Source organism: Lagopus muta, chromosome 1, assembly GCF_023343835.1.
Source record: "Lagopus muta isolate bLagMut1 chromosome 1, bLagMut1 primary, whole genome shotgun sequence".
Taxonomy (NCBI): Eukaryota; Metazoa; Chordata; class Aves; order Galliformes; family Phasianidae; genus Lagopus; species Lagopus muta.
In genome coordinates, this window is record NC_064433.1 from 122,331,504 (window position 1) to 122,349,955 (window position 18,452).

Below are 18,452 nucleotides of genomic sequence, written 5' to 3' on the forward strand. Positions count from 1 at the left end.
TTGAAAAAATATGGAAAATAAGTAAGTAAAAACAGACAGTAGTACAAATAGAAACTTGTGAGTACACTGAAATGGGATGTTACACGGTCCATGTTTTAGTCTTCTCATGCCTTCCAAAAATAACTTTGAATCCATGCTCTAAAAAATAACTCTGAACTGTACTGGCATATTTGAATGAAAGATATACAACAATTATTTTGGGTTTTGGACTGTCTAGGGTCTATTTGGTTGCTCATTTATTTCATTCCAAATTGAAAACCCGAATTGATGTAATTTCGTGTTGCATTCGTACTTTTAAACCTGATATATAAAATTTAATTAAATTTTCTGAAGAGGCTGGACAGCTTTACCATTTATTTTAAACTGCTGAGCTTATTTGTCATAAAAAATTATGTCCTCCTTTTAAGAGAGGTTAATATTTGCTGAATCAACATTAGTTTATTACTAGACTTAGTTGATTTGACCCTGTGTTTTGGGTAATGTGTGAATTACCTTTTAAATGTTATCCAGCTCAAATCTGAGTACACTAAATTTTATTTTCTTATATAGAAGTCAAACTGGCTAATTATTCCTGTAAGTTTGCCATTGTTAAAAATTCACTTAGTGTTGAATCCTCCATATTTGTTTCAAACAATATTTAAATTATATACTTTCTTTTGATATTGAGTGGAGCAATAAATGTCATTAAAAATTCCTCCCTTCAAATAGAAACAGCTTCACAGAGCTTGATCTGCCCTGACACAATTACAGCTGTTCCAGCTTCTGAGGAATGTATTTCCATTAAAGAGTCATTAGCTAAAAATGCACAATCAACTCCTCAGCAGGAACAAGATCCCAAGACCACTCATCAAGCCATGGGAGCACTCTAGATAGCAGGCTAAATGCAGACACTTTTGTTCCTTCCTTTCCCTGACTATTGATCTACCACTCCTTCCTGCATTGTAATGTGGCTTCAGTGCACTGATGTCAGCACTGCTGAATGTTAGGTAAGCCAAATGATATACTGTATTATGCTGTCTTTGGCTAGATCTATATCAGTACATTCCATAGATTAAAGATGTTTTGGGCACTGAAGTCAACTTGCATAGAATAGTCCACATCTATCTATGGTAGCAAACTTCTGCCTGAGCATGAACAGGCTGGCTGCCTACTGGGAAAGGTCTCTACAGCTCTCAAACCATGCTCGGGAATTACTTGGGAGAAAGCCAGTCAATGTAGGCGTAAATCATGCCATGAGACATCCTCAGAGTATATTAGTCTGGACAAATCTAACTCAGTAGCAAGAAATGTTCCCGTATACCATTTTCATTTACTAATGAAAACCTTGGAAGACTCACCATACTTGAAGATGACAGCTTGGCAAACACCAGAGTGCTGAGGTGCCCTGTGGAGTCAAGATGGCTTTTTGGTAGGCATAGTTGCGAAAATGCCTATAATTACAGACTTCCAAGTAAGGACAGGTTTGGGAGGCTTGTTTTGATATGGGTTTCTGTCTTAGATTTCAATATCTACATGATACTCTGAGTGTCCTTGGCTGTTCCAAGTAATGTTAGCCATGATAGTAATGCAAAGCACTTTAGAAAACCTGCTTAAAGGAGTGCAGTTGCACATTTCTATGTTAAGCTCAAGCTACGCACACAATCTCAGGTGACAATCTAAGGATGTACAAGAGCTAGATCTGTATTCCTAATTAGATTTGAAGTTCTCTGCAGAAAGAACTGAGTTCTTAAATAGAGTTATCTGTTAGTGTTTATTACTATTGAATCTCATTTGGAGCTTTCCGTTTTCTAAGCTGAAATGTCAAGATAGAAAAATGTCATATTTTATTTTCAAGTAAAATCAGGAACAAAAAGCAGGAAATGATTAAAGGGCTTCACTGATCATGAAGTTAAATGTGTTACTCATGATGGACTTATCTATATAATGAATAATAGTTTTACATGTGCTGCACTTATTTTTATAAGAAATCATGAGAAAACAAAGGGAAGGCATGAATTTTAGCAAGAAATATCTTTGCTAAGTTTCTCTATATGCTTCTAAATTCTTGTTCTTACTTCTCACTCATTTTGACTTTCCAAAATGGAATGACTTCCTGAAGTCATTTTGGAATCAAAAGAGTAGAACCTCTCAACCTTGATTCTTTGTCAGTTTATGATGCAGTGAAACTTGCCACAGTTGTTCTCAGGCTGCCTGTAATAGGCAATACAAGAACAGAAATAGGCGGTATTAGTCTTACAAGGTGTTTTAGTTTTACATGTCATCTTTTTGTATCCCAGGATGTTCCTATAGTCTTAACTATTGTGGAGTTTTTCTTCAGGAATAGTTTTGCTTGCTGGCTTTGGCAGAGAGAGATTTGCATCTAAGCAGTAAGTACAGGTGATTTCCAGTGTTGGTGAGAACTCATAATGTAAAAATCCCAGCAGCAACACCTCTCTGACTTCTATCTCTACTTTTAAGATGGTTTGAGATGCCAGAAATGAGCAGTGCTGACTTCTGTGCCATTAAATATCCAAGGCATTTCTCCCCTCACTGCACAGTCTTTGAAGTAAACTTGACCCTGGCTGTGAAATTCTCTCACGCACTGAGATACCAGCTTTTTGTATCCCACGGACATGGCAGGTTTCTGACTGATGTTTGGCTTGGACGCATATATAAAGTGACTGAGGCACCCATGGAGCCTAAACAAAGAGGCCTAGGGAAGGTCTCACCATATCTATTGTCTTACTCTGACACTGGTCTTTCCATTACAATACACTGCAAGACCTAAAGTAATCAATAATGATGAATGTGGTTTCTTCCCTGTGTGCATCTGAGACAGATGGAGACTCACTCTGACAACAATGGCCTGCACACAAGGGCCCTGACATGGCAGCTTAAAAAGAAAAAAGTGCCAAATATTATTCTTTCTTTTCTCCATGTTTGCTTGTTTGCCAACAGATTCCTTCAGAAAGCTGTAACTGGATTGTTTGCTTGCACAAGGATCAGTCCAGTTTCTGAACAGTATACATCTCTCAAGGAAACGATGGTCAGCTTTTCTAATTGGTCCCCATCTCTGGATCTCCCTTTGGATCTCCCTTTCTTTCCCAACACCTGTTTCATGAGATCTCTTTACCCCTGTACCCATCTCTCTTCTCTTTTGTTCATGCTGTTTGCTTCCTCATTGCTCTTTTATAAAGGCATCCTAGAGCCAAAATAAATGGTTCCATTGATCTCGGAAAGAAACTTGTAATGGGCTATTCTGCAATTTAAACTTCCATAAATACAGCTGAGCTGGGACTGGTGGAGGAGGCAGTCCCACAGTGACATGTAGAGGTACAGCTGGATGATGAAAAGTTGGGAAAACTTGGGAGGGATGATGAAAAGTCATTAGTGGTACCTATAAAAGCATTTGCAGTAGTGCTCACCATAGAAAGTGATTTTAGTAAATCTGGAAGCAATGAGTGAACAAACCAAGAATGTAAACAGGAATCTGTGAGATTGGATTTGGCTCTTGGTTCCAAGAGGATGAGAAAGAAGATTTTGTGTTCAATCAGTATTAAGCCCAATGTAAGCATATTGACAGGTTTTTATTATGATACGTTGATTCATCAGAAATTAGAGTAGCATTTTACATACTATTCAGCAGATTGTGTAGCAGTAGATATTTATAACAGAATGTTGCATGAAGGACATCAGACATTAGACTTTTAATGAGTATGTAATGGGACTACTTGATTTTAAGGTATGATTGACTTTTTTCTGAACATAGGAGCCCCTCCTCATTGATACACAGATCTAACTGTGAGCTGTTCCATCAATTACCTAAAAGAATATGTAATAATGATGGCACACTTTGCTTTTCTGGACAAAGGCACGTACTATCAATCATCTGCAGAATCCTTGCTGAATTACTGATATATGTGTCTTTGAGGAGGGAAAAATGTTGGAGACAAAGCTTGTGACATCCAGTGAAGGCTTCTTAACTTCCAGACTCATATTTGTGTGGATGCTAGTGTAGTGGAAATGCGGTCATGGCTTGAACTAGTGATTAAGCACCTGGTAAGAAGGCAGGGCTAAACGAGGGGAGCTCAGGTACAAGCAATGCACCTGAGTGACTAGAAGGGATGGAGCCAGGATCCACCCCTTTCCAGACTTCATTTAAGGGCTGGCAGTGGAGGCAAGAGTATCTCTTTGGAGACGCTGCATTGGCCTCCTAAAGGGAAGTATTTCCTCCGTTGTTGTTGTTGTTGTTGTTGTTGTTGTTGTTGTTGTTGTTGTTGTTGTTGTTGTTGTTGTTGTTGTTGTCGTTGTCGTCGTCGTTGTCGTCGTTGTCGTCGTTGCCGTCGTTGTCGTTTGTTTTGTTTGTTTGTTTTGCTTACTGCTGTTGTGTCTGAGTGGATCTTTGCTTGCTGCAGCCTGCGGTCTTGCTGCTCTGCTTTCTTGTTGTGTTTTACATTGTTTGGAAATCAAGGCTTCTAGACTCAGTGGCCTTGCAAATCAGGGCACTGTTTAGCTCTGGATAAGGCTAATTTCTCCCTGTGGATGGCTCTTGAAAGAGAATGAAGAGTACACCCAAAGACAGATTGTTTCCTTTACATTACTAATGAAAGTGTTTATTGTATAAAAAGCTGGAGAGGAGCAATTACAGGCTTCAGGAAATTCACTAAATGAAAATGTGGTTTTGGTTATCCTGGAGTACAGATAATTTACTAAATTACCATGTTTTACTTCTAGTGGTAACCAGTGGCACAGTGACCCTGATGTGGTAATACTCTTCTGCAGTGTCCTGAAAAACCCAGTAACCATTGCAGCTACCCCGGGATACTGCTCTCTACTACATATCTGAATCCTAGCAATGTGCTGAGTGCCTGTTGGAAAAGTCCCCTCCTGTTTGCTGTTACTGGGATGTGTATGCCACCATGGGTACCCAGAGACCATATATGTCATCCACTGCAACGGGAAGGGCAGATGCAAGGAAGATGACTCTGAAAGCCTTTCTTGTGGTTTATTTGAAGCAACTCTATATTTTCAATATGCCTAAAAAAAGCCTTAGTCTAAATCTATTTGGCAGGCGACAGTTATCAGTTCCAGCCCCAAAACTTTATTTACGCATCTGATCTGTACTGATTGGAAGAGATGAGGTAAGCGAGAGAGCAGGATGGAAAGACGTGCTTAGTCAATGTGAACTTTACTTTCAAAAATACAACTCTGTCCAGTCTGCAAGCAGAGATGTGGGGGTTTGGAGCTATCCTCTTCCTCTCAACCACTGATACCTTTCCTTCAAGGACGTTCATCAGTTTTTCATAAGAGATATGAAGAAAACTTTTTGAGACTTGCAGCTCTTCCCCTACTGCAACCTAATATGTCATGGACCCAGCTATTTTAATTCATTCCCACTATATTCAAACAGAATTTTAGAAAAACTCTGTATACTTCTCTCAACCTTTACCATCATTTAACATTTCTTCTCCTCCCTTAAAGACTTGTCTTCTGTTTTAGAGTTATGTACAACAGGTTACTAAGTTGAATCTTTAGAAAAACACTGTGATAATCAAGTAACAATACCCTATTCTCCCTTAGATTATTTTTTCTTTCTTTTTTTCCCTGACCTCTCTCTCCAAAAGCTTGGGAATTATATGTTTTGAAGATCGGCAGACCGTTGTATCACCAATTAGCTGATCCGGAGCAAAGCAGCAGGCAGAATTCCAGCCTTGTAACCCGCTGCTAAGTCTCCCTTCCTGTCTGTAATCTGAGATCTACAGTACAGCCTTTTGCAGCACCGCAGGAGAGAGATGCAATAATTTATACAGAAAGGTAGTTAGCCCTTCTTGCAGATCACTGGTTTCATGCTTCTGATAAGACATCCATCACTAAGCAGTTGTCAGTTTCCATCTTCAGATGGCTTTACTGCAGTATGTATCTCCATCCTCTGCCATAAGTTCTGTGGTGACCTCCTCTTGAGATGGCTGTGCCCTGGGCAGCAGCAGCAGGATCCATACCCGACAGGAAAGTCTGTAGGGTTTTGAGCACATAAAGATGGGAAAACCCTGATTTGCCTAAAGCTGCTACTATAAGCATCTGTTGCTATAAAACGCAGTAAGCCATGAAGAGACAGCAGATGCACAGTCCTGGTTGACTGGCAAGTGCAAGCCCTGCTGGTCCCCAGCGTTTTCCTGTCCTTGTAGAAGCGACTCTGCCATGTGTGGGCTGAGCTGTGGGTTTCTCATGCTTTGTCAGACTGCTCCTGCTGAGTCACGTGAACCAGAATATATGAAGGGGCACATGTGTCACCCTGTGAAGCACAACACTGAACTCAGCGACTGGCCAGCCCAAGTCTTGTTCTGGCAGCAGTGTTAATGAACTATTTCCTGATGGACCCCTCTCCATAATTGCACGAGTGTGCTGTGTTTCGTGTTGCTTACAAGACTAGGTAGATGTGGACTGGATGCAAATAAAATACAATGATGTGTGGCTGTACCATCTTGCATGCAGCAGCCAGGGGAGAATGGACTCTGGACTGTGCTATTCCCAGCCCTCACCTGTGAGCTGTGATGGGAATATGTGCTCAGCGCTTGCCAGGAACCATTCTGATAAATAAACAGTGCAGATGACCAACTGTCAGGCACTGGGAATGTTCCTTGGCACTGTAATTGATGGAGTATAACAGATATAGCCAAGCAGCCCACATCCAGGACAAAAAGCTCTGTATTTTCAGCCCAACTGTTTTCTAGCATCCCAGACACCTTTGCTTTGGATTTCTAAGGCATGCTAGAAACTGCTGCATCAACACACCACACAGCTAATTAGATATCTTGACCGTGTTGGACTATAGCTCACTCCTCATTTAATCTTTCTCTAATGCATTGCCTAGCTTCAAGCACAGCCAAAAAAAGGAAAGAAGAAAAAAAAAAAAAAAAAGCTTGCATTCCACAAAGAGTTTAAATTATACTGCTGATACTGAAATTACAGTGTTCATCCTCTAAACTGCTCTTCCAACTTGGACTTGGACATTATCTATTCCTGCTAGATCAGTCTCAAACCCACAGGGCTTTTCCTTTCTGCATTCAGTCATGAAATGAAAATGCCTCACTCCTGAAGCATTCCTGTGGTCTGCTGTGATCAGCAGAGTGCTGTGGTTGTATGTCAGAGCCCACGCCCCAAGCGATGTCTTTTTGAATGTTTTTACTGTCCTGAAACTGCCACTGCTTCTGTGCTCTTGGAATCATGTGACAGGAATTATGTTTGACAAAATCTGCCTGCTGTAAATTACCTTCTGCAACTGAATGATACATCAGTAAGGTCTAATGATGGCAAGAGGAAAGCTGCTCTGAAACACTTATGTGCATCTTTCATAAGAGTACTGGAGCTCACAAATCCATTCTGCTCTTGATCTTGAAGATACTCCTTACTAAGCAGTTTCATGGGTGTGATAAACAGAGTGTGTAGAGACAGACACGCTCATAAGGAGCTCATTGTGCTTGGTGTCCACTCCATCCCATACTGGTTAATGTACTGTGCTGGTGCCCCTTGTCTCTCTACCATTCATTCCTTGTTCTGCTGGTGGTCACTCATAGGACACTCCCACCAAAACTCATGGTGTGGTATAGACAGTGAGCTCTGACTTCATTTTCAGACTTTTGGAATGGGAGAGTCTTTGTAATTGTCATTTTAGTTTCTATTATGCTCATAGATTAGTTTTCTTATACATGTGTACATGGATGTAAGTTTTACTAATCTTTAGTTACCCACAATTTCCCTGCATTTTTATATGGAAGCTCCAAATTTTTTGATGTGGATACAAGTTGATTAAATGTTGTAAATGTATTATGTCATTATGTAAATGAGCATCATTACCAAATGATAGTTTTAAATAAAGAAAGTTGTTTATTTGTTTATATCTAGGGTTTTTTTTCTATTTTTCCCTTTTATATGTTTCAGTTTTCTTTTGTTGTCATTTGAAAATTGAATCTTCAAAGTTTCAATGCATTATAGAATAACAGAATTGCAGGGGTTGGAAGAGACCTCATGAGATCAAGTCCAACCTCCCTGCTAAAGCAGGTACCCTACAATAAGTCATACAGGTAGGTGTCCAGCGAGGTCATGAATATCTTCATAGAAGGAGACTCCACAACCTCTCTGGGCAGCCTATTCCAGTGCTCCATCACCCTTACCATAAAGAAGTTCTTCTGCATGTTAGTACGAATCTTCCTATGTACAAGTTTTAGGCCATTACTCCTTGTGCTATTGCTACATGCTACCAAGAAGACCTGGCCTCATCCATTTGCCTCTCACCTCCCTTTAGATATTTATAGACATTTACCAGATCCTATTTCAGTCTTCTTTTCCCCAGGCTGGACAGATCCAGGTTACTCAGCCTTTCCTCATATGGGAAATGCTCCAGGCCCTTAATCTATTCATTGATCTGATTTGATGGGGTTGGAGAGAAACTGTCCCCTTGTTCTATGGAGGAAGACCAGCATAACCCAGTGTCTATTTATATACACTGATACCTTGAAAAGTGTTAGGAGAGCCTGTGCCGCTTTGCCTTCCACCATATGAAGACAAGACCCTCTCTGGTATAGTGTAGAAATCAAAGATAACTGGTGTGATTCGTTTCTTAACTGTGAAGCCTAGATATTGGGAGTTTCCATATGAATGTCACTCTCAGAGCTGTGTGCAGTGCTACCAGACAGTCTGATAGTTGCTTGGCAAACAGCACTTGTGGGGTGTTTTCTGCATCTGTTTCTCACTTACCAATATCCGCTTGATAAACCTGGGGAGCAAAAATACACCTTCAAATCAGCTGTGTTGTTCACAACTAAACTAGCCTTGCTACCACATCTTTATGGTGGAAAATGGTTACGCAAGACAGTAGAGATGACATGTTTTCTGTCTTTTTGTTATAATTCTGAGTGCTTAAACCTCAGGTCCTGCACTCTTCCTTCCAGAGAAGCTACTTTCTGTTTCCTTTAGCAAACTTTGTTGCTGAGATTGGAAGTGCTGTTCTGCTGTGGGACACAGCAATTTTCTTTGGTAGTTTCAATGAGCAAGTACTTTAGCACCAAAGACTATCAAAATTAAGTTTAAATTGGATTTAGCTTAGATGTCAGTGATAAATTTTTTACTGAGAGAGTGATGAGGCACTGGCACAGCTGCCCATAGAAGCTGTGGTGCCTCATACCTGGAGGCGCTCAAGGCCAGATTGGATGGGGCCCTGGGCAGCTGAGCTGGTGGGGGGCAGCCCTGCCCATGGCAGGGGTTGGGATGGGTGGGCTGTGAGGTCCCTTCCAACCCAAACCATTCCATGATTCTATGAAAATTACTTCAACTTTGTTGAAGGTCTTGGCAGAAAAGCTAAGAACGTAAAAGATTTGAAAGCAGATGTTGAAGTCAAACTCCCAGAGAAATTATTGTGAAAGGATAATTGCACAGACAAGGCATGTGTAGACTGAAGGTGGAGGGTCCATTTTTAGACAGACAATTTTGGGTCAGTTGCAGTTTTCGTGCTCTCTTTCAGTTGCTATGAAGAAGTCACTCTTTTACTATATGATGTACTAAAAGTCAGACAAGGAGCAACCTGGGACATGAGGGAGACTGTCATGGTTTCAGACCTAACTGTCCTAGCTGATGTGTTATCCCTTCTTGTAGTGTACAACACAATTGCTGTGCTGGACTTCAGGGTCCCTCCCCATCCGCAGCACAGTTATATTTTCCCTGTGTGTTCCATATTGGCAGAGAAAATCCAATCCATTCCCTTATTTACCAAGGCAGAACATACCAGCTGTAGTGCTTAGAATTTTTGCAAGTCATACATGATGAAAAAGCAAGGCTGACTGTTTCCAAGAAAGTGAAGCTGAAAAACAAAAATAGATAATCTATCCTTCCTTGCAGTACAATGTGCCAGATATTTGAGCCTTGTAGAGAAAAATGGTATGAATTTAATGATTAGGGACTTAATAGTTCTTAGAAATGAATCATTGCTGTCTGAGTTTCTATGGGAACGGAGAAATAAATGAATAATTAGGCTATTTTCAAATTAATTTTATCAGAAGATTCAAATGTTGTGCAATGGTTAGAAGTATGCAAAGAAATAAATCATTATATTATTTTGGTTTTCCTAGTTACTGTTCCTGTTGTTTTTTTTAAAATATGTTTTATACAACTTAGTCACAAAACGTTTAAACTCAAGAGAAGCAGGACATTTGGCTGTAAGTTAAGAACAATGAACTCATGTGGTTTATTTTTACATGCAAGTTCAACTTGGATGCATGCCATGTAACACAAAAAAGTTACCACTTAATGCCTCTTTTTTTCTCTCCTAAAATGATGAGGGCATCTGGATCCCATTTTAAATTGCAAACTAGGCTTTTAGGCTTTTTAAAACAATTTGCATAGCTTGAACTAATTAATTCTTTGGTCAGTGTGTAGGCAGTAAAAGACAACATGACCCCAAGCATGAGGAGGTGAGGGGGAAATGCACAAGTTTTGGCATTTCCTCGCTTTTGCAAGCTTGAATTTGCTACTATAACATTTCAATGTAAGTAGGCCATATGAGTAGCTGATGTCATCAAATGATACCAGAAGGAGACCCCTAGGATAAGTTAGGACTGTTTTCCAGCATCACAAACAAATGTTTGAAGAGCCTAAATACATAGCCCAATGTTCTGTTAGTTGCATAAAGCCAACAGCCTCAACCAGCTGCATCTGTCCCTTGTGAGTTAAGATCTATTTACTGCAGTCCCTGAACAGCTTGTGAGTTCCAGATGCTAGGTGCCTGACTTCTGTGAGCTGCACTTTTGCTGCTGGTACTGGGCCGATGACCCTCCGTTCCAGGTAGGTCAGCACCTACTGATACCTGAATAATTTCTTCTCAGATTTTGGAGTGATGATTTTCTCTCTCCTATAGAACTCAAGTCTTGGCCCGTATTTGCATTCAAGAATTATTCTTCTCCAGCCCAAAGAGAGTTTGATGTCTTATGGCTGAATTATCATCAAAGCAGGTGTTACAGGAAAACAGAACCCTTCAGCTGTATGGAAACCATGAGAAACAGAATTTCTAGATGAATTCATTTTCCATGGAAATGAAAAAGCCTGAACTACAGCCCTCCAAATCCTAGTTTGAGGTGTGTAGTCCTAAAAGGAGCATCTTGAATTAGGTCTTGCTCAGGTTACAGTACTTTGCAGTGGATGGCTGGAGGAGAGCTTACCTAATGAGTGCAGCATGAACAGACCGTTGAGGTGTTTCCATGAAGCTCTGCAGGAACCCAATTCTCTACAAATCATTTTGGTTTCATGATTATTTTGCCAAAAGCGTTGTGGCATTTTTATCTTGCTAACCTTCAACCTTCTACATCATGCATATCTTCACAGACATCTTGGCCACTATCAGAGCTTGTTCTCAGAAGGTGGCAAAACACATATCCTGAATTCCAAGAACTGGCAAAAGACTCTTGCTGGAAGAAAATGTTGCTGGATTTCTTTTCAACTTGGACAAAGACATTTTTGTTCCATGCTCACAAAAGTAATTAAAAGTGTTCCGAAGTAGTTTTCTTCATGGCAACTGGACATGAGGCTGTGGTATTCATTGTCCTATGATCATACCAAATGGATGTGAGCTCCTGCTCAAGGCACGCTTAACTAATGGTAGTGCTGCTGATGCTGCCTAAAGCAGATGTGCTGTTCCTAAGATCAGAACTGTCATCGCAGAAATGATGGATGGCATTTAATGAGCAAATGGTGAGACACCTAATTCTTCTTCTGTTACTTTTTATAGGTATTTGACAAGATAGTGAGGTCAGCATGAGTCTTCCAAGTAGAAAGCTAAACGCACTGATTAGATTATGTAAAAGCTCTCAACTTAACTATGCTCAGGTCAAACCACTGTTATATTTTACTTTATGCTATATGATACAGATTAGATTTGTAATTTGAGAAATACTGTAGCATCCTTTTCTGTGGCTGAGCAATACAAGTAATATTAAGTTTAAAGTTGATTCAGATGACATTTAAGCTGAGTCTAGAGCCTTGCACACTATCCAGCTTTTCTTAGTATCTGTCACTGTTACTGTTTGTTATGACAGCTACATTATTTGTGAGGTAATGGAATATTATAAAACAAAGCAGAACTGTTTAAAGTATCCAAATTCTCTTATTATAAATACTTTAGTCTCAGATTTCATTATTTTTCAGGTCACCCAGAATATACATTTGTATACTGTAGACATGATAAATCTCTATATTAATCTTTGTGGCCTGTGTTTGCCCTGGATCATGTGGTCTCAGTATTTCCATGGTAAAAAATAATAGGAGATTCAGTCAACTCTGTGTAGAAAATTTAAGACATTTATTCTGTTTATGATAGTCACTATGGGCCTGATCTTTTAATCTGTCTACTTGGTTAAACTGTCATTATTCATCTGAGGTCTGAAGTAAAACTTTACATGTGAGGGAAGGTTTGTAAAATGAGGCCTCAGTGGGATGCTAACATCAGCAGCTATCATTCCTGTCTTCCATCAAGCCAAGGAAGTTGTGAGCAAGAAACAGAAAGTTCTTGTGGAAATGATGACATCAGCATTGCCTGCTGGGGAAGAATGGAGCATCCCTCAGTGAGTTTGTTGTTGTGCTGCGGCTGGAAGGGACTGGGGCAAGAGGCAAAGAGAGTGCCTCTCTCTTCATAGGGCTAAAGCACAATGAAAATGAGAATGAAATGAGAGTGCAAAGCAGATAGAGCACTTGGGCGAATCTAAAGGGGGAGGAGGCAGCTCTGGGCATCAGTAGTGAGAGTTTTTAAGAACTGTTCTTCACATTTGTCCATGATGTCCAGGCATTTCCTGGTTTATTATCCATACTCCATTCTTATTCAATTATTGATATTATTCCTTTTACTGTTCCGTTTAGAATCAGAATCACAGAACAGCCAAAGGACCATCTATCACCTTGTCCAGTCACATCTTGAAAACCTCCATCGATGGGGATTCCACCACATCCTTGGGGAAGTTGTTCCATTCATTGACTGCTTTCACTCTGAAAAATTTTGTTCTGATATCAAGGTGAAGCCTCTCCTGGTGCATCTTGAATCCATTGCCCCTTGTCTTCTCAGTGCTGCTCACTGTGAAGACACATACTCTGCCCCTTTTGTAGCAACTCTTTAAGTGCTGAATACAGTGCTGAGGTCCCTGAGTCATCTTTTCTCATGGGTGTAAAAACCTACTTTCTTCAGTCTTTCATCATAGGGCTTCTTCTCCAGCCCTTTGAAGAAATCTCAGGGCCTCGTTTAGACGACCCTCTCCAATTTGTCCACGTCTTTTTTTTTTTTCTTTTCCAAAATGCAGGGACATAGTACTCCATGAGTGATATGACAAGTACTGAGTAGTGTGGGATGATCACATCTCTATTTCTGCTGATAAAGCTCTCATAGATGTAGCCCAGTGTCCAATTTGCATCCCATGATGACTACTGACTGCTGTTCAGCTGTGGTCCCCCAAGACCCCAAGGTCACTTCCAGCAAGGCAGCTCTCAGCCACACAGATCCCTGCCTGTATTGGGCTCTTTGGGTGCATTCTCCCAGGAGCTGGCTCCTGTCTTTGTAAAGCGTCACATAGCTCTTGGCCTATTCCTCCAGCCTGGTCAATTGGATACTAAACAAAATAAAAAGCAGTGAAAAAAAAGCATTCTTTCAAGACCTGGCTGCTCTGCATGCCTCACCAATGCTGGTAGGTATTTAGCCTCCCTCATCTACCCATCAGCATTTGGAGGAAGTCTTCATTGCCTCCCCATTAGAGGTGATGGCTAACCTAGCCGTTCCTGCAAGGCCCAGGAAACATTCCTCATTTTCACTCACTCTTACAGGAAAAAAAGCAAACCTCAGCTCAGTCTTACTGGCTTTTCTAGCCAAAACCATAAGAAAACCAAACAGGCCCAGTGAAGGATGGCTGGCTACACCTTAGCTATTGTTTATATGTGAGAAAATGGAGTAAATCAGCTAAATCTAAGAGAAAAGGAGGGGAGGGCTGTGCTCTTTACAGTTGTTCATTTAGCTTAGGTGAGTGCTAGATATTGCTAGATGCCTTCAAATTTCAATTTTTAAATATGTTGTCAAAGGGGTGGGAAAGCATATGTGAGAAGGAGCATGATTGATGTGAACATTCTTGCCTATTTCACTTCACTTGTCCATTTTTTTCTCATTACTGAGGTGTTGTTACCTTTCACAAATACACACATACTGCTGGCGATTCTATGTTTGTGTAAAAAATGGTATGTTTGGCACATGAGAATGGTCATGTGAAGTCAAAGAAGACACAGAATTCTCCTGATTAATGTATAATTATTAATTTTGTGAACTGTCTCTGGAATCTGAAATGTAATAAAGCAGATGTCTTTTCTCTTCTAACCTCTTGTGCTATAAGGACAAAACCTCATGAATTTTTCTTGACTCTCCTGAATTGAGTCTCCTGAATAGAATTAATTACCTTAAAAAATTGCTCTCTGGGAGACCTAATTCTCTTTTATTATGAACTGCTGACATATTTCTAATCTGTTGTTGAGACAAATGATTTTAGAATCTTTACTTCTTTTTCCTCAAAAGCCTGCTGCCTTTCCGAGAGATTTTCAAGAAGCAATGACTCAGAATCCCTCATTTCTACTTTCTAAGTTGTCTTCAAATGTAAGAGCAGACTGCTGGCAAGGAAGAGCAGTGTTTGCACTCACAAGGGAGGTGGCACTGTAGGAGTGAGTCAGGGTATGGGATGTACATGTCTTTGGGCCAAAACGAGGATTAAAACTGGTCCTCCAAACTGCCTGCTGTGGTGGGTAGGAAGAAGGGTGGTGTATCAGCAGCTTTGTATGAAGGTTTGAGAGCATTGTTTTATCACTGAATTTATTCCGTATTTATTTATCGGCACTGATTGCCAATCATCTTAGCATCTTCAGGGCGGTCAACCACCTCCTGGGACTGGCAGGTTGAGCAATGGAGGAGGGCAACAGAACTGCACATGGGTCACAGAAATTCCCGATGACTTTAGACCTTTCTTAGGCTTGTGCACATTGAATGAATGCAGTCAAACCTTGTGGTGATGTGGCTTACTTATCATAGAATCACTAGGGTTGGAAAAGATCACTAAGACCATCTAGTCCAACCACCAACCCATCACACCATGCCCACAGACCACATCCCTCAGTGCCACATCTACACAGTTCCTGAACACCTCCAGGGATGGTGACACCAGCACCTCCCTGGGCAACCTGTGTCACTGCCTCATCGCTCTTCCTGAGAATAAATTTTTCCCTAATATCCAGCCTAAGTAGTGAACACTGAAGCTCATAATAAAAAAGAGTTAGGTCTTCTAGAGGGCAATTTAAAAAAGTGATTGATTTTATTTGGGAGGGTTATCTGTTACTTCTTGATTCAGGCCTCAACATCCCCACCAGGAGTTGCAGTAGTCTACGTACTAGTATAATCTGGAACATAGGTTCTGGTTCAGTTTTTCCTTGAGAGAATCTGGCTTACATGGACCAGGGACAGTCTGCAGACTGGACCAATGCATGGCAGATTTGACAGATGCTTTACTGCTGGGGACTACAGCAGCCTCCAGACATGCTATGAAGCCCTTGTGATGTGGAGTTATTAGTCCATGTGCTTTAGGAGGTCAGAATCTGAAGCACTAGATTCCTTGTTAACATGTTGTTAATTACCATTCATTTGAAAATACTTCTTTTTTTTTTCCTCAAACTTAAAATAATATATAAGAAAACACATGTATTTATTTAACCAGATTTATTTTTTTTATTATATTTATTTATACCTAACTAGTTCTTAATTTGAAGCACTCAAAACAATTTGGCTTGTGTCAGACCTATACACTTTTTTAACAGTTTTATGAACTGTATAATCTTCAGAGCTTTGCAATAAACACACCTCCACACAATATGCTTTGTCTCGCTGTGTCTTGCTATGGGGAGGATGTGTCCGACATCTTGCTCAACACAACCATAAAGAGACTTGAAAGGTTGTATTCACTGGCTTCTATCTCTGACAGATAATAACTTGCCTATAACATAGCAATGACTTCAAGTACAGAGGTGTATGACACTAGCAGACATGTCATGAGTGGCACAGGTTTGTGAGCTGCTGCTCTAACCATGAAGACATACCATACAATTAAATGGGTCAAATGAGGCAACAAGACTGCTGCTAAAATTTTGTGCTGAGGTCTTCCTATTTGATTAAATTAAAAATCTGCTTCCTTTGTGATGTTCATGCAGGTTTCATGCATTCCCAGGTGGGATTTGCATGTGCTCCTTTAGAAAGAAGACAGCTTTATCTTTTCTTTGTACCAACATGCAAAGAAGTTTTTTGAAAAAGGAAATCTAATTTGAAACAGTTAACACAGTCTTTACAGCTGAGTCACATTCCTGGTCACTTCATGTTTCTCATGTTGTGTAAAACAATAAGTATCTGACTCAAGATTGAGGTTTCTGTTCCTGGAGCCAGGCTCCCAAGCTCTAGATGAACTATTTAGTACCACATTGTTTAAGACCTTTTTTAAAAGCTGGCCCTGAGCCTTTCTTTGCAGAACATCTTGCTTTTCTCCTTCAGTTTTGAAAAAGATTTGATCTGTCTTCTTGCTGATGAGATTCATGGAACAGAGGGGTTCCTGACAAATTTATGGGTGCAGTTTGTTGGGACATGAATTGCAGGTGTTCAGAAATCTGGAGCATGGACAGATTTTGCCAGTGGTGCTGTGCTGAGAGTAGATGAAGTCCGTGTTCCAGTATATTGTCTGCAGATTGAAAATAGACATAAATATCTTACTTGGAAGAATAGCAGAATGAACAGAACTCAATAATGGTACTGCATTAAAGCACCATGATCAGAGATGTATGGTTATTTATATCAGAGTTGATTCAAAAGTTACCACTGTCTCAGATGAAGTTGATTTAAACTCATAACATGGTACAGTCACCACAGTGTAGTGATTTGACTGCTATTCAGCTGTGCTGAAGTCCAACCTAAGGGTTAGATTAAATCCTAGAGAATCATTCCATTTACTTAGATGCTGCGTCCGGTACTATAGCTTACGCTGTTGATGTTAAAACATTTTCATAACGTATGATATAAGATGTCACATTTTTTATATGGGTACAGACTACAATTTCTCAATATTTCTATGAAAATACCTGTAGTGTAATATCTAACAAAATAGTCATTGCTATTTTTAAAATAAATTTGACATAGAGAAACATGAATTCATAAATCAGTATTCCACCATAAAATCCCTAATAGAATATAATCTGTCTTTGTTTCCGTGACTTTCTCTTTTTCTGAGGAATAAAGATTGAAATTAGTGCATTCCTATACTAAAGGGATTTTCCTACTAATCCTGTTTCCATGGGGATATGATAGATTTAAAACAAAAGAGAGGCAATGCAGGATGGATTAACAAATATAAATACTCCAAAAGAATGTGAGATTCCGGTTTGTCAGGGAGCATGCATAGGAGTGCATGGTGATGAAAAAGCACTCATCTCATGCACTACAGACTTGAACTGCTGGAAAGTTAATACAATTGATGTAAAAGGCCAATGTAGGAAGAAATGGGCTTGCTCCTGCAATTGGAGTATGCTGGATGTGCAGTGACATTATACCTGGGGAAATAAATTATTTAGGTCAATCTGAGCGGGTCAGCAGAAAAATTGCTGTGACTAGACACAAAATGTTTTCCAGTATTTCAAGTACATCTTTTTGTTTGTTTGCGGCTTTCCATTTATCTGTGAAAGAGGGACTAGATCAGAGTATTCAGAGTGTTCCGTTGTGCCCATATCTGGCTGATAGATGACATTTTTGAAAAAGGGAGAGAGCTGGTCATGTGGCATCTACAGTGCTGTTTTAATATGTTTGGTGGCAGGAAATGGCTGTTTTCTGTGAGTAATAGAATAGTTACGATTAGATTGCTCCTTAGGTGCTGTCGTAGCATGAGCTGGTCCTTTAAAAGATTTGAGTTAAACTTTACTAATGCAGCCTCTTTAGCCTCAACCATCTTATCTAAGTAATGAGAACTGAGGAATCAATATCACATATTTACACACATATATGTAAAGTGCTATAAATATGCTTGAGTTGCAGGTATTGTATGTGTGATAGGTATATTAGAAAATATGTTGTTTCATTTCCTAGTTATGCGTATAGGTTCTTCAAGCTCTGCTGAGAAGATTTTGATGTTAGCAACTCACACCAGAAAAGAGACGTCAGTGGCCATAGTGACTGTCCAAAAGACCCAGACATTTCCTAATGTTTATAGAGGACAGACATTGCACACAAGTGCTAACATCAAAATCTGGAAATGACTGAAAAATGCTTCTTTCAGAAGGCAGGAGACCTGTCACCAGCCTAGAATGTTTTCTTCTCATACATGATCCTTAGGGCTATCCCTTCCAATTTGGGCTATTATATGATTCTGTGATTCTATGTATTACTT

At 40.0% G+C, this 18,452-nt stretch overlaps 1 long non-coding RNA gene across 1 annotated transcript in view; it reads left to right on the forward strand.

Annotated features, from left to right (window-relative positions):
• LOC125686248 (uncharacterized) overlaps nt 1-18,452 on the forward strand; it is an 82,100-nt gene that overhangs the window by 19,522 nt on the left and 44,126 nt on the right. The window lies entirely within an intron of this gene.